We start from the raw sequence: 17,445 nt of genomic DNA, 5'->3' as shown, positions 1-17,445 counted from the left end.
AAGACTATTTCTATATACTCTTCTAAGAGTAATACTTGTTTTAGATCTGCCTGTAAACGGTAGACCACCTGACACCTCAAATGAAAATGATTGGCTTTCCAGTTCGTTTTTTTTTTTTTTTGTTTTTTTTTTTTAAGTTTTCTTCTTCTCTTGTGTTTAAATGACTGTGGTTACTGCCTTTATAATAGAAACTTAAGCTAAAAAGCTTACAGCACCTAGTATTCCCAGGCAGTCTCCCATCCAAGTACTAACTAGGCCCAGCTCTTCTTCGCTTCCGAGATCAGATGGGATCGGGCTTTCAAGGAGTGGTATGGCCGTAAGCGATCACAGCTGGCTGTAGAAGACTATTTCTACATACTCTTCTAAGAGTAATACTTGTTTTAGATCTGCCTGTAAACGGTAGACCACCTGACACCTCAAATGAAAATGATTGGCTTTCCAGTTCGTTTTTTTTTTTTTTGTTGGTTTTTTTTTTTTTAAGTTTTCTTCTTCTCTTGTGTTTAAATGACTGTGGTTACTGCCTTTATAATAGAAAGTTAAGCTAAAAAGCTTACAGCACCTAGTATTCCCAGGCAGTCTCCCATCCAAGTACTAACTAGGCCCAACACTTCTTCGCTTCCGAGATCAGACGGGATCGGGCTTTCAAGGAGTGGTATGGCCGTAAGCGGTCACAGCTGGCTGTAGAAGACTATTTCTATATACTCTTCTAAGAGTAATACTTGTTTTAGATCTGCCTGTAAACGGTAGACCACCTGACACCTCAAATGAAAATGATTGGCTTTCCAGTTCGTTTTTTTTTTTTGTTGTTTTTTTTTTTTAAGTTTTCTTCTTCTCTTGTGTTTAAATGACTGTGGTTACTGCCTTTATAATAGAAACTTAAGCTAAAAAGCTTACAGCACCTAGTATTCCCAGGCAGTCTCCCATCCAAGTACTAACTAGGCCCAACTCTTCTTCGCTTCCGAGATCAGACGGGATCGGGCTTTCAAGGAGTGGTATGGCCGTAAGCGATCACTGCTGGCTGTAGAAGACTATTTCTATATACTCTTCTAAGAGTAATACTTGTTTTAGATCTGCCTGTAAACGGTAGACCACCTGACACCTCAAATGAAAATGATTGGCTTTCCAGTTCGTTTTTTTTTTTTGTTGTTTTTTTTTTTTAAGTTTTCTTCTTCTCTTGTGTTTAAATGACTGTGGTTACTGCCTTTATAATAGAAACTTAAGCTAAAAAGCTTACAGCACCTAGTATTCCCAGGCAGTCTCCCATCCAAGTACTAACTAGGCCCAGCTCTTCTTCGCTTCCGAGATCAGACGGGATCGGGCTTTCAAGGAGTGGTATGGCCGTAAGCGATCACTGCTGGCTGTAGAAGACTATTTCTATATACTCTTCTAAGAGTAATACTTGTTTTAGATCTGCCTGTAAACGGTAGACCACCTGACACCTCAAATGAAAATGATTGGCTTTCCAGTTCGTTTTTTTTTTTTTTTGGTTTTTTTTTTTAAGTTTTCTTCTTCTCTTGTGTTTAAATGACTGTGGTTACTGCCTTTATAATAGAAACTTAAGCTAAAAAGCTTACAGCACCTAGTATTCCCAGGCAGTCTCCCATCCAAGTACTAACTAGGCCCAGCTCTTCTTCGCTTCCGAGATCAGACGGGATCGGGCTTTCAAGGAGTGGTATGGCCGTAAGCGATCACAGCTGGCTGTAGAAGACTATTTCTATATACTCTTCTAAGAGTAATACTTGTTTTAGATCTGCCTGTAAACGGTAGACCACCTGACACCTCAAATGAAAATGATTGGCTTTCCAGTTCGTTTTTTTTTTTTTGTTGGTTTTTTTTTTTTTAAGTTTTCTTCTTCTCTTGTGTTTAAATGACTGTGGTTACTGCCTTTATAATAGAAACTTAAGCTAAAAAGCTTACAGCACCTAGTATTCCCAGGCAGTCTCCCATCCAAGTACTAACTAGGCCCAACACTTCTTCGCTTCCGAGATCAGACGGGATCGGGCTTTCAAGGAGTTGTATGGCCGTAAGCGATCACTGCTGGCTGTAGAAGACTATTTCTATATACTCTTCTAAGAGTAATACTTGTTTTAGATCTGCCTGTAAACGGTAGACCACCTGACACCTCAAATGAAAATGATTGGCTTTCCAGTTCGTTTTTTTTTTTTGTAGTTTTCTTCTTCTCTTGTGTTTAAATGACTGTGGTTACTGCCTTTATAATAGAAACTTAAGCTAAAAAGCTTACAGCACCTAGTATTCCCAGGCAGTCTCCCATCCAAGTACTAACTAGGCCCAACTCTTCTTCGCTTCCGAGATCAGACGGGATCGGGCTTTCAAGGAGTGGTATGGCCGTAAGCGATCACTGCTGGCTGTAGAAGACTATTTCTATATACTCTTCTAAGAGTAATACTTGTTTTAGATCTGCCTGTAAACGGTAGACCACCTGACACCTCAAATGAAAATGATTGGCTTTCCAGTTCGTTTTTTTTTTTTGTAGTTTTCTTCTTCTCTTGTGTTTAAATGACTGTGGTTACTGTCTTTATAATAGAAGCTTAAGCTAAAAAGCTTACAGCACCTAGTATTCCCAGGCAGTCTCCCATCCAAGTACTAACTAGGCCCAACTCTTCTTCGCTTCCGAGATCAGACGGGACCGGGCTTTCAAGGAGTGGTATGGCCGTAAGCGATCACTGCTGGCTGTAGAAGACTATTTCTATATACTCTTCTAAGAGTAATACTTGTTTTAGATCTGCCTGTAAACGGTAGACCACCTGACACCTCAAATGAAAATGATTGGCTTTCCAGTTCGTTTTTTTTTTTTGTTGTTTTTTTTTTTTTAAGTTTTCTTCTTCTCTTGTGTTTAAATGACTGTGGTTACTGCCTTTATAATAGAAACTTAAGCTAAAAAGCTTACAGCACCTAGTATTCCCAGGCAGTCTCCCATCCAAGTACTAACTAGGCCCAACTCTTCTTCGCTTCCGAGATCAGACGGGATCGGGCTTTCAAGGAGTGGTATGGCCGTAAGCGATCACTGCTGGCTGTAGAAGACTATTTCTATATACTCTTCTAAGAGTAATACTTGTTTTAGATCTGCCTGTAAACGGTAGACCACCTGACACCTCAAATGAAAATGATTGGCTTTCCAGTTCGTTTTTTTTTTTTGTAGTTTTCTTCTTCTCTTGTGTTTAAATGACTGTGGTTACTGCCTTTATAATAGAAACTTAAGCTAAAAAGCTTACAGCACCTAGTATTCCCAGGCAGTCTCCCATCCAAGTACTAACTAGGCCCAACCCTTCTTCGCTTCCGAGATCAGACGGGATCGGGCTTTCAAGGAGTGGTATGGCCGTAAGCGATCACTGCTGGCTGTAGAAGACTATTTCTATATACTCTTCTAAGAGTAATACTTGTTTTAGATCTGCCTGTAAACGGTAGACCACCTGACACCTCAAATGAAAATGATTGGCTTTCCAGTTCGTTTTTTTTTTTTGTAGTTTTCTTCTTCTCTTGTGTTTAAATGACTGTGGTTACTGTCTTTATAATAGAAGCTTAAGCTAAAAAGCTTACAGCACCTAGTATTCCCAGGCAGTCTCCCATCCAAGTACTAACTAGGCCCAACTCTTCTTCGCTTCCGAGATCAGTGGAGGAGTGGAGATCTGGCAACCCGTTTGGCTGTTTCTGTACCCGTTTGGAAGCTGTTTTGATCGCTCGGGTTTTCCTGTTTACTCGTTTCCATTGTTATTTCTATATTTATATCTGTTTTTATAACCTACTAACCATCCATAGATCTATCTTTTAGATTGTCTCCGCAGGAATATTCATTACAGAGGCACTAAAACTGCCACCGGACCCTGGAGTAACGTTCTTGGTGTAAGTTACTAAAATTCACTAAAAGCGGTAAGTACCTGCAATTCCATGGCTACTACTGGCTGTTTTGCCTGCTCAGAGTGTGGCATGTTTAGTTTAACGCCCTTTTCCACCTCTAGCGATAAATATAGTGGTTGTATTTGTAGTAAGTGTCAGCTAGTTAGCTCTCTGGTGGATAAAGTGGACCAGCTAGAAGTGCGCATCCGGAGCTTATTATTGTTGAGGGATAAACAGCGAGATTCAGTGTTAGCAACTCCGGGTGCCTTAGGGAGAGTTAGCACCCCCACGACTCCGGCGTTAGAGCCCTCACAGCGGGGTGAATGGGTGACGTCTCGGCGTCATAGCCGGAAAGCTAAGGCTGATGCTAACGCTGAGGCCAAAGCTAGCCCACCGGGACACCACGCTCCTCCGATTCGCGTGTCAAACAGGTTTGCCCTGCTCAGCGAAGCACCCGCTGAGGAGCCTGTTAAGAGTGCTCTGGTTATAGGAGACTCTATTGTTCGACACGTGAAATTAGCTACTCCTTTAGGGGCGCCGGCAGTAACAGTTAGCTGTTTATCGGGAGCCAGAGCGCCGGATATTAGTGGCAACCTTAGACTGTTAGCTAATAGGAGATATTCGAGGGTAGTCATTCATGTAGGGGCCAATGATATTCGTCTGCGGCAGTCTGAGGTAACTAAGGGTAATATTAGAGAGGTGATTAAACTGGCCCAGACGATGTCCGATGCCGTAATCTGCTCTGGCCCCATACCAATGCGGCGTGGCGACGAAGCTTACAGCAGACTTTGGGCGTTAAACTGCTGGATGTCCAAGTGGTGTTCCGAAAATCAAGTGGGCTTTATAGACAATTGGTTACGTTTTGAGGGCAAGCCTGGTCTTATAGGTAGGGATGGTATCCACCCCACGCGGGAGGGTGCTGCCTTACTTTCTTGCAGTATAGCACATAGTCTTTTAGTTAGTCAGCAGAGTAGTGTAGATAGCTGCTGACAATCCAGAGCCGGGACCAGGCCGCAGACAGACAGGCTAAACCGACCGTCTGCGAACTGTCTTGAGACGTTACCCAGGTTCAACTGTATTGAGACTGTGTCTTTCCCCCGAACTAAATGTAAAAGTAGAAAAACAAAATCAGCCTGTTTCAGCAACCTAATCAATATTAAATCATACACAACACCTAGCAGCAACACCTCAGAACTAAAATTTGGGTTACTCAACATAAGATCGCTAAACTCAAAAGCACTCATCGTAAATGATATTATAAGTGATCATAAATTCAATGTTTTCTGTCTCACGGAAACGTGGGTTAAACCAAATGAATATTTAGCACTAAATGAAGCCACCCCCCTAGGCTATAATTATGCACATAGCCCAAGAATATCAGGCAAAGGAGGTGGAGTATGTGTAATTTACCAAAATACCCTAGAAATTAGTCTTAAACAATGTGACACCTTCTCTTCTTTTGAGGTTCTCTCCACTATTATTACAAATCCGGTCACAAAAAAGGACGCATTTTTATTATGCAACATTTACAGACCACCAGGGCCTTACTTAGAATTTCTGAAAGAATTCAGCGATTTTGCTACAAACCTAGCGGTGTGCAATCATAAAGTTATAATTGTAGGAGATTTCAATATCCATTTTGAGAAGGAAAGTGACCCACTAAAAAAGGCATTTACCTCAATCTTAGACTCTATTGGTATTACTCAAAATGTAACAGGGCCTACACACTACTGCAGCCACACTTTAGACTTAGTTCTGACACTAGGTCTTAACATTGACAAAATTAATATCTTACCGCAGTCCTCAGCAATCTCCGATCATTACTTAATTTCATATGAGCTACGTTTTATCCATAATATATGTAAGAACCCTCGCTATTCTACAAGGCGTATAATAAAACCATCTACCGCCCTACAATTTATAGAAAACCTACCAGAACTATCGACCCCAGTTCCAACTCCATCAGACCCAATGGACCTAGATGTACTAACTGATTACCTAGAAAATACCTGTCGATCTACTTTAGAAAAGGTAGCACCACTTAAACATAAAAGTATAAGACAGAAAAAGCTCGCACCATGGTATAACGATAAGACCCGTACTTTAAAACAAACATTACGAAAACTAGAGCGGAAATGGCGATCAACCAAGCTTGAAGTGTTCCATTCTGCCTGGAAGGACAGCCTTATAGAGTATAGAAATGCCCTCACTAAAGCTCGCTCAGCATATCTGGCCTCGCTGATCTCCCATAATAAAAATAATCCGAGAGCACTGTTTAGTGTGTTTTCTAGAATTACAAAAAATCAAGCAGGTTCTGAACAACTAATTCCAGCAACTCTCACCAGTAAAGATTTTATGGACTTTTTTAATAATAAAATTGAGAATATTAGACAACAAACTCTAGCCACAGGATCAAATCCATCCTGGCTGCCACCTGATGTGAATGAAATAAAACATAATATAACTGTAAAAGAAAGACTTGAAACCTTTTGCCCACTCCCACAATTAGAACTAGAGAAGATTATCACCTCCGCAAACTGTACAACTTGCACACTTGATGCAATTCCCACAAAGTTGCTCAAAGAAGTACTACCAGCTATTATTGATCCTCTTTTAACTATAGTAAACTCATCGCTTAGTCTGGGCCATGTACCCAAAGCTTTTAAACTAGCAGTTATTAAACCTATGATCAAGAAACCAAATCTTGATGCTAGTACACTGTCTAATTACAGGCCTATTTCTAATTTGCCATTTCTGTCTAAGATCTTAGAAAAAGCTGTGGCCCAACAACTTAGTTCATATCTACATAAGAATCATATATATGAAAAATTCCAATCTGGATTCAGGCAACATCATAGTACAGAGACAGCTCTAGTCAAGATAACAAATGATCTTCTTCTTGCCTCTGATCAAGGCCACGTATCCCTGTTGGTGCTTCTTGACCTAAGCGCAGCCTTCGATACAATAGACCACAATATTCTCATAGAAAGGTTAGAAAACATGGTTGGAATCACAGGGACAGCCCTATTATGGTTCAAATCTTACTTAACGGAACGTTATCAATTCGTAAAAGTAAACAATCTAAATTCAAATTATTCTAAAGTAAGATTTGGAATTCCACAAGGCTCTATTTTAGGACCATTATTATTTACATTATACATGTTACCGCTAGGCACAGTTATAAGAAACCATGACATTAACTTTCACTGTTACGCAGACGACACACAATTGTATATTTCAGCCAAGCCCGATGACAAACACAGATTAAAGAAAATAGAGGACTGTGTAAAAGACGTGAAAGGCTGGATGTTGCGTAATTTCCTCCTCCTAAACAGCAACAAAACAGAGGTCCTGCTTTTGGGTCCAAAAGTGACAAGAAATAAATTATCAGACTTAATTTTAAATCTAGCTAACTTTCCAGTTAAACCTGGTTCAGCAGCAAAAAATCTTGGTGTCATAATTGACCCGGATTTATCATTTGATCAACACATAGGTAGTATTACTAGGACAGCTTTTTTACATCTTCGCAATATTGCTAAGATTAGAAATGCCTTATCCCTCCAGGACGCAGAAACATTAGTACATGCCTTTATTACTTCAAGGCTTGACTACTGTAACGCACTACTGTCAGGATGCACCAGCAGCAATTTAAGAAAACTTCAACTAGTTCAAAATGCTGCAGCTAGGGTCCTCACTAAAACTAGAAAATTTGAACATATCAGCCCAGTTTTATCATCACTTCATTGGCTGCCTGTTAAATTCCGCATTGACTACAAAATTTTGTTATTAACATATAAAGCTCTACATGGGCTTGCTCCTGAATATCTTCAAGATACAATTTCCTATTATGAGCCCCCACGTTCACTCAGATCACAGAATACTGGATTTTTAAATGTTCCCAGAATTCAGAAGGCCTCAGCTGGGGGAAGAGCCTTTTCTTATAAAGCCCCCCAACTCTGGAATGATCTTCCAGAAAATGTTCGGGACTCAGACACAGTCGCAATCTTCAAATGTAGGCTAAAAACTCATTTGTTTAGTTTATCATTTGATAGCTAATGCTCCCCCATAGATAAAGGCGGCAGATCCGGGGGGTCCATGGACACAGGGAATTATAGTAAACTGAGACGCTGGTGCTGTCGTCCCGCCGCTTCTCGCGATCACTCAGGTTTGTTGACGGTGGAGCGGAGGGATGCCAGTGTTTCAGGATGCTCCCGTGTCTGTGTGTCCTCCTGGTTCTCTCCTTTTAGTTAATGCTGTCACAGTCAGATCTGCCGGAGTCATTAGCCACACTCTGGAAATTTTCATATTTTCTACTTTACAAACACAAAACAGTTCAAAACTAATTCCATCCCTTTACATCTTTCCGAGTAAACGACTGCCCACCTGTCTGTCTGGACACTGATGGATGACTGTCGAGATCCTCCTCCACGCTTCAGACCAGCTGCCCACGCTCCAGCAACCACCAAGTGCCTTGAAGCTGTCCCTACACTGAAGTTCTCATGGACTACTAACTATCATCACCAGTAGATTGACCAGAGGAGGATGGGTCACCCCTTGTGAGCCTTGGTTCCTCCCAAGGTGTCTTCCTCAGCTGGGGGAGTTTTTCCTTGCCACTGTCGCCCCTGGCTTGCTCACTTGAGGGTTTTACATTTGTCTTTACATTTCATGTCAAATCTTGTCTTACTGGAATTCTGTGAAGCTGCTTTGTGACAACATCAGTTGTGAAAAGCGCTATATAAATAAATTTGATTTGATTTGATTTGATCAGACGGGATCGGGCTTTCAAGGAGTGGTATGGCCGTAAGCGATCACTGCTGGCTGTAGAAGACTATTTCTATATACTCTTCTAAGAGTAATACTTGTTTTAGATCTGCCTGTAAACGGTAGACCACCTGACACCTCAAATGAAAATGATTGGCTTTCCAGTTCGTTTTTTTTTTTTGTTGTTTTTTTTTTTTAAGTTTTCTTCTTCTCTTGTGTTTAAATGACTGTGGTTACTGCCTTTATAATAGAAACTTAAGCTAAAAAGCTTACAGCACCTAGTATTCCCAGGCAGTCTCCCATCCAAGTACTAACTAGGCCCAACTCTTCTTCGCTTCCGAGATCAGACGGGATCGGGCTTTCAAGGAGTGGTATGGCCGTAAGCGATCACAGCTGGCTGTAGAAGACTATTTCTATATACTCTTCTAAGAGTAATACTTGTTTTAGATCTGCCTGTAAACGGTAGACCACCTGACACCTCAAATGAAAATGATTGGCTTTCCAGTTCGTTTTTTTTTTTTTGTTGTTTTTTTTTTTAAGTTTTCTTCTTCTCTTGTGTTTAAATGACTGTGGTTACTGCCTTTATAATAGAAACTTAAGCTAAAAAGCTTACAGCACCTAGTATTCCCAGGCAGTCTCCCATCCAAGTACTAACTAGGCCCAACTCTTCTTCGCTTCCGAGATCAGACGGGATCGGGCTTTCAAGGAATGGTATGGCCGTAAGCGATCACTGCTGGCTGTAGAAGACTATTTCTATATACTCTTCTAAGAGTAATACTTGTTTTAGATCTGCCTGTAAACGGTAGACCACCTGACACCTCAAATGAAAATGATTGGCTTTCCAGTTCGTTTTTTTTTTTTGTAGTTTTCTTCTTCTCTTGTGTTTAAATGACTGTGGTTACTGTCTTTATAATAGAAGCTTAAGCTAAAAAGCTTACAGCACCTAGTATTCCCAGGCAGTCTCCCATCCAAGTACTAACTAGGCCCAACTCTTCTTCGCTTCCGAGATCAGACGGGATCGGGCTTTCAAGGAGTGGTATGGCCGTAAGCGATCACTGCTGGCTGTAGAAGACTATTTCTATATACTCTTCTAAGAGTAATACTTGTTTTAGATCTGCCTGTAAACGGTAGACCACCTGACACCTCAAATGAAAATGATTGGCTTTCCAGTTCGTTTTTTTTTTTGTTGTTGTTTTTTTTTTTTTAAGTTTTCTTCTTCTCTTGTGTTTAAATGACTTTGGTTACTGCCTTTATAATAGAAACTTAAGCTAAAAAGCTTAAAGCACCTAGTATTCCCAGGCAGTCTCCCATCCAAGTACTAACTAGGCCCAACTCTTCTTCGCTTCCGAGATCAGACGGGATCGGGCTTTCAAGGAGTGGTATGGCCGTAAGCGATTACTGCTGGCTGTAGACGACTATTTCTATATACTCTTCTAAGAGTAATACTTGTTTTAGAGCTGCCTGTAAACGGTAGACCACCTGACACCTCAAATGAAAATGATTGGCTTTCCAGTTCGTTTTTTTTTTTTTTTGTAGTTTTCTTCTTCTCTTGTGTTCAAATGACTTTGGTTACTGCCTTTATAATAGAAACTTAAGCTAAAAAGCTTACAGCACCTAGTATTCCCAGGCAGTCTCCCATCCAAGTACTAACTAGGCCCAACTCTTCTTCGCTTCCGAGATCAGACTGGATCGGGCTTTCAAGGAGTGGTATGGCCGTAAGCGATTACTGCTGGCTGTAGACGACTATTTCTATATACTCTTCTAAGAGTAATACTTGTTTTAGAGCTGCCTGTAAACGGTAGACCACCTGACACCTCAAATGAAAATGATTGGCTTTCCAGTTCGTTTTTTTTTTTTTTGTAGTTTTCTTCTTCTCTTGTGTTAAATGACTGTGGTTACTGTCTTTATAATAGAAGCTTAAGCTAAAAAGCTTACAGCACCTAGTATTCCCAGGCAGTCTCCCATCCAAGTACTAACTAGGCCAAACTCTTCTTCGCTTCCGAGATCAGACGGGATCGGGCTTTCAAGGAGTGGTATGGCCGTAAGCGATCACTGCTGGCTGTAGAAGACTATTTCTATATACTCTTCTAAGAGTAATACTTGTTTTAGAGCTGCCTGTAAACGGTAGACCACCTGACACCTCAAATGAAAATGATTGGCTTTCCAGTTCGTTTTTTTTTTTTTGTTGTTGTTTTTTTTTAAGTTTTCTTCTTCTCTTGTGTTTAAATGACTTTGGTTACTGCCTTTATAATAGAAACTTAAGCTAAAAAGCTTACAGCACCTAGTATTCCCAGGCAGTCTCCCATCCAAGTACTAACTAGGCCCAACTCTTCTTCGCTTCCGAGATCAGACGGGATCGGGCTTTCAAGGAGTGGTATGGCCGTAAGCGATCACTGCTGGCTGTAGAAGACTATTTCTATATACTCTTCTAAGAGTAATACTTGTTTTAGATCTGCCTGTAAACGGTAGACCACCTGACACCTCAAATGAAAATGATTGGCTTTCCAGTTCGTTTTTTTTTTTGTAGTTTTCTTCTTCTCTTGTGTTTAAATGACTGTGGTTACTGTCTTTATAATAGAAGCTTAAGCTAAAAAGCTTACAGCACCTAGTATTCCCAGGCAGTCTCCCATCCAAGTACTAACTAGGCCCAACTCTTCTTCGCTTCCGAGATCAGACGGGATCGGGCTTTCAAGGAGTGGTATGGCCGTAAGCGATCACTCCTGGCTGTAGAAGACTATTTCTATATACTCTTCTAAGAGTAATACTTGTTTTAGATCTGCCTGTAAACGGTAGACCACCTGACACCTCAAATGAAAATGATTGGCTTTCCAGTTCGTTTTTTTTTTGTTGTTGTTTTTTTTTTTAAGTTTTCTTCTTCTCTTGTGTTTAAATGACTGTGGTTACTGCCTTTATAATAGAAACTTAAGCTAAAAAGCTTACAGCACCTAGTATTCCCAGGCAGTCTCCCATCCAAGTACTAACTAGGCCCAACTCTTCTTCGCTTCCGAGATCAGACGGGATCGGGCTTTCAAGGAGTGGTATGGCCGTAAGCGATCACTGCTGGCTGTAGAAGACTATTTCTATATACTCTTCTAAGAGTAATACTTGTTTTAGATCTGCCTGTAAACGGTAGACCACCTGACACCTCAAATGAAAATGATTGGCTTTCCAGTTCGTTTTTTTTTTTGTAGTTTTCTTCTTCTCTTGTGTTTAAATGACTGTGGTTACTGCCTTTATAATAGAAACTTAAGCTAAAAAGCTTACAGCACCTAGTATTCCCAGGCAGTCTCCCATCCAAGTACTAACTAGGCCCAACTCTTCTTCGCTTCCGAGATCAGACGGGATCGGGCTTTCAAGGAGTGGTATGGCCGTAAGCGATCACAGCTGGCTGTAGAAGACTATTTCTATATACTCTTCTAAGAGTAATACTTGTTTTAGATCTGCCTGTAAACGGTAGACCACCTGACACCTCAAATGAAAATGATTGGCTTTCCAGTTCGTTTTTTTTTTTGTTGTTTTTTTTTTTTAAGTTTTCTTCTTCTCTTGTGTTTAAATGACTGTTGTTACTGCCTTTATAATAGAAACTTAAGCTAAAAAGCTTACAGCACCTAGTATTCCCAGGCAGTCTCCCATCCAAGTACTAACTAGGCCCAACTCTTCTTCGCTTCCGAGATCAGACAGGATCGGGCTTTCAAGGAGTGGTATGGCCGTAAGCGATTACTGCTGGCTGTAGACGACTATTTCTATATACTCTTCTAAGAGTAATACTTGTTTTAGAGCTGCCTGTAAACGGTAGACCACCTGACACCTCAAATGAAAATGATTGGCTTTCCAGTTCGTTTTTTTTTTTTTTGTAGTTTTCTTCTTCTCTTGTGTTAAATGACTGTGGTTACTGTCTTTATAATAGAAGCTTAAGCTAAAAAGCTTACAGCACCTAGTATTCCCAGGCAGTCTCCCATCCAAGTATTAACTAGGCCAAACTCTTCTTCGCTTCCGAGATCAGACGGGATCGGGCTTTCAAGGAGTGGTATGGCCGTAAGCGATCACTGCTGGCTGTAGAAGACTATTTCTATATACTCTTCTAAGAGTAATACTTGTTTTAGAGCTGCCTGTAAACGGTAGACCACCTGACACCTCAAATGAAAATGATTGGCTTTCCAGTTCGTTTTTTTTTTTTGTTGTTGTTTTTTTTTAAGTTTTCTTCTTCTCTTGTGTTTAAATGACTTTGGTTACTGCCTTTATAATAGAAACTTAAGCTAAAAAGCTTACAGCACCTAGTATTCCCAGGCAGTCTCCCATCCAAGTACTAACTAGGCCCAACTCTTCTTCGCTTCCGAGATCAGACGGGATCGGGCTTTCAAGGAGTGGTATGGCCGTAAGCGATCACTGCTGGCTGTAGAAGACTATTTCTATATACTCTTCTAAGAGTAATACTTGTTTTAGATCTGCCTGTAAACGGTAGACCACCTGACACCTCAAATGAAAATGATTGGCTTTCCAGTTCGTTTTTTTTTTTTGTAGTTTTCTTCTTCTCTTGTGTTTAAATGACTGTGGTTACTGCCTTTATAATAGAAACTTAAGCTAAAAAGCTTACAGCACCTAGTATTCCCAGGCAGTCTCCCATCCAAGTACTAACTAGGCCCAACTCTTCTTCGCTTCCGAGATCAGACGGGATCGGGCTTTCAAGGAGTGGTATGGCCATAAGCGATCACTGCTGGCTGTAGAAGACTATTTCTATATACTCTTCTAAGAGTAATACTTGTTTTAGATCTGCCTGTAAACGGTAGACCACCTGACACCTCAAATGAAAATGATTGGCTTTCCAGTTCGTTTTTTTTTTTTTTGTAGTTTTCTTCTTCTCTTGTGTTAAATGACTGTGGTTACTGTCTTTATAATAGAAGCTTAAGCTAAAAAGCTTACAGCACCTAGTATTCCCAGGCAGTCTCCCATCCAAGTACTAACTAGGCCAAACTCTTCTTCGCTTCCGAGATCAGACGGGATCGGGCTTTCAAGGAGTGGTATGGCCATAAGCGATCACTGCTGGCTGTAGAAGACTATTTCTATATACTCTTCTAAGAGTAATACTTGTTTTAGAGCTGCCTGTAAACGGTAGACCACCTGACACCTCAAATGAAAATGATTGGCTTTCCAGTTCTTTTTTTTTTTTTGTTGTTGTTTTTTTTTAAGTTTTCTTCTTCTCTTGTGTTTAAATGACTTTGGTTACTGCCTTTATAATAGAAACTTAAGCTAAAAAGCTTACAGCACCTAGTATTCCCAGGCAGTCTCCCATCCAAGTACTAACTAGGCCCAACTCTTCTTCGCTTCCGAGATCAGACGGGATCGGGCTTTCAAGGAGTGGTATGGCCGTAAGCGATCACTGCTGGCTGTAGAAGACTATTTCTATATACTCTTCTAAGAGTAATACTTGTTTTAGAGCTGCCTGTAAACGGTAGACCACCTGACACCTCAAATGAAAATGATTGGCTTTCCAGTTCTTTTTTTTTTTTTTTGTTGTTTTTTTTTAAGTTTTCTTCTTCTCTTGTGTTTAAATGACTTTGGTTACTGCCTTTATAATAGAAACTTAAGCTAAAAAGCTTACAGCACCTAGTATTCCCAGGCAGTCTCCCATCCAAGTACTAACTAGGCCCAACTCTTCTTCGCTTCCGAGATCAGACGGGATCGGGCTTTCAAGGAGTGGTATGGCCGTAAGCGATCACTGCTGGCTGTAGAAGACTATTTCTATATACTCTTCTAAGAGTAATACTTGTTTTAGATCTGCCTGTAAACGGTAGACCACCTGACACCTCAAATGAAAATGATTGGCTTTCCAGTTCGTTTTTTTTTTTGTAGTTTTCTTCTTCTCTTGTGTTTAAATGACTGTGGTTACTGTCTTTATAATAGAAGCTTAAGCTAAAAAGCTTACAGCACCTAGTATTCCCAGGCAGTCTCCTATCCAAGTACTAACTAGGCCCAACTCTTCTTCGCTTCCGAGATCAGACGGGATCGGGCTTTCAAGGAGTGGTATGGCCGTAAGCGATCACTCCTGGCTGTAGAAGACTATTTCTATATACTCTTCTAAGAGTAATACTTGTTTTAGATCTGCCTGTAAACGGTAGACCACCTGACACCTCAAATGAAAATGATTGGCTTTCCAGTTCTTTTTTTTTTTTTTTTTGTTGTTTTTTTTTAAGTTTTCTTCTTCTCTTGTGTTTAAATGACTTTGGTTACTGCCTTTATAATAGAAACTTAAGCTAAAAAGCTTACAGCACCTAGTATTCCCAGGCAGTCTCCCATCCAAGTACTAACTAGGCCCAACTCTTCTTCGCTTCCGAGATCAGACGGGATCGGGCTTTCAAGGAGTGGTATGGCCGTAAGCGATCACTGCTGGCTGTAGAAGACTATTTCTATATACTCTTCTAAGAGTAATACTTGTTTTAGAGCTGCCTGTAAACGGTAGACCACCTGACACCTCAAATGAAAATGATTGGCTTTCCAGTTCTTTTTTTTTTTTTGTTGTTGTTTTTTTTTAAGTTTTCTTCTTCTCTTGTGTTTAAATGACTTTGGTTACTGCCTTTATAATAGAAACTTAAGCTAAAAAGCTTACAGCACCTAGTATTCCCAGGCAGTCTCCCATCCAAGTACTAACTAGGCCCAACTCTTCTTCGCTTCCGAGATCAGACGGGATCGGGCTTTCAAGGAGTGGTATGGCCGTAAGCGATCACTGCTGGCTGTAGAAGACTATTTCTATATACTCTTCTAAGAGTAATACTTGTTTTAGATCTGCCTGTAAACGGTAGACCACCTGACACCTCAAATGAAAATGATTGGCTTTCCAGTTCGTTTTTTTTTTTTTTTGTTGTTTTTTTTTAAGTTTTCTTCTTCTCTTGTGTTTAAATGACTTTGGTTACTGCCTTTATAATAGAAACTTAAGCTAAAAAGCTTACAGCACCTAGTATTCCCAGGCAGTCTCCCATCCAAGTACTAACTAGGCCCAACTCTTCTTCGCTTCCGAGATCAGACGGGATCGGGCTTTCAAGGAGTGGTATGGCCGTAAGCGATCACTGCTGGCTGTAGAAGACTATTTCTATATACTCTTCTAAGAGTAATACTTGTTTTAGATCTGCCTGTAAACGGTAGACCACCTGACACCTCAAATGAAAATGATTGGCTTTTCAGTTCGTTTTTTTTTTTGTAGTTTTCTTCTTCTCTTGTGTTTAAATGACTGTGGTTACTGTCTTTATAATAGAAGCTTAAGCTAAAAAGCTTACAGCACCTAGTATTCCCAGGCAGTCTCCCATCCAAGTACTAACTAGGCCCAACTCTTCTTCGCTTCCGAGATCAGACGGGATCGGGCTTTCAAGGAGTGGTATGGCCGTAAGCGATCACTCCTGGCTGTAGAAGACTATTTCTATATACTCTTCTAAGAGTAATACTTGTTTTAGATCTGCCTGTAAACGGTAGACCACCTGACACCTCAAATGAAAATGATTGGCTTTCCAGTTCGTTTTTTTTTTTGTAGTTTTCTTCTTCTCTTGTGTTTAAATGACTGTGGTTACTGCCTTTATAATAGAAACTTAAGCTAAAAAGCTTACAGCACCTAGTATTCCCAGGCAGTCTCCCATCCAAGTACTAACTAGGCCCAACTCTTCTTCGCTTCCGAGATCAGACGGGATCGGGCTTTCAAGGAGTGGTATGGCCGTAAGCGATCACAGCTGGCTGTAGAAGACTATTTCTATATACTCTTCTAAGAGTAATACTTGTTTTAGATCTGCCTGTAAACGGTAGACCACCTGACACCTCAAATGAAAATGATTGGCTTTCCAGTTCGTTTTTTTTTTTGTTGTTTTTTTTTTTAAGTTTTCTTCTTCTCTTGTGTTTAAATGACTGTGGTTACTGCCTTTATAATAGAAACTTAAGCTAAAAAGCTTACAGCACCTAGTATTCCCAGGCAGTCTCCCATCCAAGTACTAACTAGGCCCAACTCTTCTTCGCTTCCGAGATCAGACGGGATCGGGCTTTCAAGGAGTGGTATGGCCATAAGCGATCACTGCTGGCTGTAGAAGACTATTTCTATATACTCTTCTAAGAGTAATACTTGTTTTAGATCTGCCTGTAAACGGTAGACCACCTGACACCTCAAATGAAAATGATTGGCTTTCCAGTTCGTTTTTTATTTTATTTTTTTTTTTTTTGTAGTTTTCTTCTTCTCTTGTGTTAAATGACTGTGGTTACTGTCTTTATAATAGAAGCTTAAGCTAAAAAGCTTACAGCACCTAGTATTCCCAGGCAGTCTCCCATCCAAGTACTGACTAGGCCAAACTCTTCTTCGCTTCCGAGATCAGACGGGATCGGGCTTTCAAGGAGTGGTATGGCCGTAAGCGATCACTGCTGGCTGTAGAAGACTATTTCTATATACTCTTCTAAGAGTAATACTTGTTTTAGAGCTGCCTGTAAACGGTAGACCACCTGACACCTCAAATGAAAATGATTGGCTTTCCAGTTCTTTTTTTTTTTTTTTTTGTTGTTTTTTTTTAAGTTTTCTTCTTCTCTTGTGTTTAAATGACTTTGGTTACTGCCTTTATAATAGAAACTTAAGCTAAAAAGCTTACAGCACCTAGTATTCCCAGGCAGTCTCCCATCCAAGTACTAACTAGGCCCAACTCTTCTTCGCTTCCGAGATCAGACGGGATCGGGCTTTCAAGGAGTGGTATGGCCGTAAGCGATCACTGCTGGCTGTAGAAGACTATTTCTATATACTCTTCTAAGAGTAATACTTGTTTTAGATCTGCCTGTAAACGGTAGACCACCTGACACCTCAAATGAAAATGA

At 40.4% G+C, this 17,445-nt stretch overlaps 29 non-coding genes and 7 pseudogenes across 29 annotated transcripts; all 36 read right to left on the bottom strand.

Moving 5' to 3' along the window:
• Positions 1 to 203: 203 nt before the first annotated feature.
• On the bottom strand, positions 204 to 322 carry LOC136698191 (5S ribosomal RNA). Its single transcript, XR_010802960.1, has one exon. It is a non-coding gene; the product is annotated as a 5S ribosomal RNA (ribosomal RNA).
• Positions 323 to 547: 225 nt separating this feature from the next.
• LOC136698240 (5S ribosomal RNA) lies at positions 548 to 666 on the bottom strand. The gene has a single exon (XR_010803006.1). It is a non-coding gene; the product is annotated as a 5S ribosomal RNA (ribosomal RNA).
• A 221-nt stretch (positions 667 to 887) lies between these two features.
• LOC136698688 (5S ribosomal RNA) lies at positions 888 to 1,006 on the bottom strand. Its single transcript, XR_010803259.1, has one exon. It is a non-coding gene; the product is annotated as a 5S ribosomal RNA (ribosomal RNA).
• A 221-nt stretch (positions 1,007 to 1,227) lies between these two features.
• LOC136698905 (5S ribosomal RNA) lies at positions 1,228 to 1,346 on the bottom strand. The gene has a single exon (XR_010803470.1). It is a non-coding gene; the product is annotated as a 5S ribosomal RNA (ribosomal RNA).
• A 221-nt stretch (positions 1,347 to 1,567) lies between these two features.
• LOC136698903 (5S ribosomal RNA) lies at positions 1,568 to 1,686 on the bottom strand. The gene has a single exon (XR_010803469.1). It is a non-coding gene; the product is annotated as a 5S ribosomal RNA (ribosomal RNA).
• Positions 1,687 to 1,910: 224 nt separating this feature from the next.
• On the bottom strand, positions 1,911 to 2,029 carry LOC136698508 (5S ribosomal RNA; annotated as a pseudogene).
• Positions 2,030 to 2,235: 206 nt separating this feature from the next.
• On the bottom strand, positions 2,236 to 2,354 carry LOC136698687 (5S ribosomal RNA). The gene has a single exon (XR_010803258.1). It is a non-coding gene; the product is annotated as a 5S ribosomal RNA (ribosomal RNA).
• A 206-nt stretch (positions 2,355 to 2,560) lies between these two features.
• LOC136698258 (5S ribosomal RNA) lies at positions 2,561 to 2,679 on the bottom strand. Its single transcript, XR_010803023.1, has one exon. It is a non-coding gene; the product is annotated as a 5S ribosomal RNA (ribosomal RNA).
• Positions 2,680 to 2,901: 222 nt separating this feature from the next.
• LOC136698685 (5S ribosomal RNA) lies at positions 2,902 to 3,020 on the bottom strand. Its single transcript, XR_010803257.1, has one exon. It is a non-coding gene; the product is annotated as a 5S ribosomal RNA (ribosomal RNA).
• Positions 3,021 to 3,226: 206 nt separating this feature from the next.
• On the bottom strand, positions 3,227 to 3,345 carry LOC136698917 (5S ribosomal RNA). Its single transcript, XR_010803482.1, has one exon. It is a non-coding gene; the product is annotated as a 5S ribosomal RNA (ribosomal RNA).
• A 5,537-nt stretch (positions 3,346 to 8,882) lies between these two features.
• On the bottom strand, positions 8,883 to 9,001 carry LOC136698684 (5S ribosomal RNA). The gene has a single exon (XR_010803256.1). It is a non-coding gene; the product is annotated as a 5S ribosomal RNA (ribosomal RNA).
• A 221-nt stretch (positions 9,002 to 9,222) lies between these two features.
• Positions 9,223 to 9,341, bottom strand: LOC136698252 (5S ribosomal RNA). Its single transcript, XR_010803017.1, has one exon. It is a non-coding gene; the product is annotated as a 5S ribosomal RNA (ribosomal RNA).
• A 206-nt stretch (positions 9,342 to 9,547) lies between these two features.
• On the bottom strand, positions 9,548 to 9,666 carry LOC136698683 (5S ribosomal RNA). Its single transcript, XR_010803255.1, has one exon. It is a non-coding gene; the product is annotated as a 5S ribosomal RNA (ribosomal RNA).
• A 224-nt stretch (positions 9,667 to 9,890) lies between these two features.
• On the bottom strand, positions 9,891 to 10,009 carry LOC136698352 (5S ribosomal RNA; annotated as a pseudogene).
• Positions 10,010 to 10,218: 209 nt separating this feature from the next.
• Positions 10,219 to 10,337, bottom strand: LOC136698347 (5S ribosomal RNA; annotated as a pseudogene).
• A 207-nt stretch (positions 10,338 to 10,544) lies between these two features.
• Positions 10,545 to 10,663, bottom strand: LOC136698401 (5S ribosomal RNA; annotated as a pseudogene).
• A 222-nt stretch (positions 10,664 to 10,885) lies between these two features.
• Positions 10,886 to 11,004, bottom strand: LOC136698681 (5S ribosomal RNA). The gene has a single exon (XR_010803253.1). It is a non-coding gene; the product is annotated as a 5S ribosomal RNA (ribosomal RNA).
• Positions 11,005 to 11,209: 205 nt separating this feature from the next.
• On the bottom strand, positions 11,210 to 11,328 carry LOC136698680 (5S ribosomal RNA). Its single transcript, XR_010803252.1, has one exon. It is a non-coding gene; the product is annotated as a 5S ribosomal RNA (ribosomal RNA).
• A 221-nt stretch (positions 11,329 to 11,549) lies between these two features.
• On the bottom strand, positions 11,550 to 11,668 carry LOC136698679 (5S ribosomal RNA). Its single transcript, XR_010803251.1, has one exon. It is a non-coding gene; the product is annotated as a 5S ribosomal RNA (ribosomal RNA).
• Positions 11,669 to 11,873: 205 nt separating this feature from the next.
• LOC136698678 (5S ribosomal RNA) lies at positions 11,874 to 11,992 on the bottom strand. The gene has a single exon (XR_010803250.1). It is a non-coding gene; the product is annotated as a 5S ribosomal RNA (ribosomal RNA).
• Positions 11,993 to 12,212: 220 nt separating this feature from the next.
• On the bottom strand, positions 12,213 to 12,331 carry LOC136698290 (5S ribosomal RNA). Its single transcript, XR_010803053.1, has one exon. It is a non-coding gene; the product is annotated as a 5S ribosomal RNA (ribosomal RNA).
• Positions 12,332 to 12,538: 207 nt separating this feature from the next.
• Positions 12,539 to 12,657, bottom strand: LOC136698515 (5S ribosomal RNA; annotated as a pseudogene).
• A 221-nt stretch (positions 12,658 to 12,878) lies between these two features.
• On the bottom strand, positions 12,879 to 12,997 carry LOC136698677 (5S ribosomal RNA). Its single transcript, XR_010803249.1, has one exon. It is a non-coding gene; the product is annotated as a 5S ribosomal RNA (ribosomal RNA).
• Positions 12,998 to 13,203: 206 nt separating this feature from the next.
• LOC136698975 (5S ribosomal RNA) lies at positions 13,204 to 13,322 on the bottom strand. The gene has a single exon (XR_010803537.1). It is a non-coding gene; the product is annotated as a 5S ribosomal RNA (ribosomal RNA).
• Positions 13,323 to 13,529: 207 nt separating this feature from the next.
• LOC136698502 (5S ribosomal RNA) lies at positions 13,530 to 13,648 on the bottom strand (annotated as a pseudogene).
• A 221-nt stretch (positions 13,649 to 13,869) lies between these two features.
• LOC136698676 (5S ribosomal RNA) lies at positions 13,870 to 13,988 on the bottom strand. Its single transcript, XR_010803248.1, has one exon. It is a non-coding gene; the product is annotated as a 5S ribosomal RNA (ribosomal RNA).
• A 220-nt stretch (positions 13,989 to 14,208) lies between these two features.
• Positions 14,209 to 14,327, bottom strand: LOC136698675 (5S ribosomal RNA). Its single transcript, XR_010803247.1, has one exon. It is a non-coding gene; the product is annotated as a 5S ribosomal RNA (ribosomal RNA).
• A 205-nt stretch (positions 14,328 to 14,532) lies between these two features.
• On the bottom strand, positions 14,533 to 14,651 carry LOC136698179 (5S ribosomal RNA). Its single transcript, XR_010802948.1, has one exon. It is a non-coding gene; the product is annotated as a 5S ribosomal RNA (ribosomal RNA).
• A 222-nt stretch (positions 14,652 to 14,873) lies between these two features.
• LOC136698674 (5S ribosomal RNA) lies at positions 14,874 to 14,992 on the bottom strand. Its single transcript, XR_010803246.1, has one exon. It is a non-coding gene; the product is annotated as a 5S ribosomal RNA (ribosomal RNA).
• Positions 14,993 to 15,213: 221 nt separating this feature from the next.
• On the bottom strand, positions 15,214 to 15,332 carry LOC136698673 (5S ribosomal RNA). Its single transcript, XR_010803245.1, has one exon. It is a non-coding gene; the product is annotated as a 5S ribosomal RNA (ribosomal RNA).
• A 221-nt stretch (positions 15,333 to 15,553) lies between these two features.
• On the bottom strand, positions 15,554 to 15,672 carry LOC136698672 (5S ribosomal RNA). The gene has a single exon (XR_010803244.1). It is a non-coding gene; the product is annotated as a 5S ribosomal RNA (ribosomal RNA).
• Positions 15,673 to 15,877: 205 nt separating this feature from the next.
• On the bottom strand, positions 15,878 to 15,996 carry LOC136698670 (5S ribosomal RNA). Its single transcript, XR_010803242.1, has one exon. It is a non-coding gene; the product is annotated as a 5S ribosomal RNA (ribosomal RNA).
• A 205-nt stretch (positions 15,997 to 16,201) lies between these two features.
• LOC136698669 (5S ribosomal RNA) lies at positions 16,202 to 16,320 on the bottom strand. The gene has a single exon (XR_010803241.1). It is a non-coding gene; the product is annotated as a 5S ribosomal RNA (ribosomal RNA).
• A 219-nt stretch (positions 16,321 to 16,539) lies between these two features.
• LOC136698974 (5S ribosomal RNA) lies at positions 16,540 to 16,658 on the bottom strand. The gene has a single exon (XR_010803536.1). It is a non-coding gene; the product is annotated as a 5S ribosomal RNA (ribosomal RNA).
• A 219-nt stretch (positions 16,659 to 16,877) lies between these two features.
• LOC136698506 (5S ribosomal RNA) lies at positions 16,878 to 16,996 on the bottom strand (annotated as a pseudogene).
• A 222-nt stretch (positions 16,997 to 17,218) lies between these two features.
• On the bottom strand, positions 17,219 to 17,337 carry LOC136698668 (5S ribosomal RNA). Its single transcript, XR_010803240.1, has one exon. It is a non-coding gene; the product is annotated as a 5S ribosomal RNA (ribosomal RNA).
• Between the last annotated feature and the right edge of the window lie 108 nt (positions 17,338 to 17,445).

The sequence above is a fragment of the Hoplias malabaricus genome, chromosome 5 (genome assembly GCF_029633855.1).
Source record: "Hoplias malabaricus isolate fHopMal1 chromosome 5, fHopMal1.hap1, whole genome shotgun sequence".
Lineage (NCBI taxonomy): Eukaryota > Metazoa > Chordata > Actinopteri > Characiformes > Erythrinidae > Hoplias > Hoplias malabaricus.
Note: the sequence above shows the minus strand (reverse complement) of the source record. Positions and strands in the feature narration are given on the sequence as shown.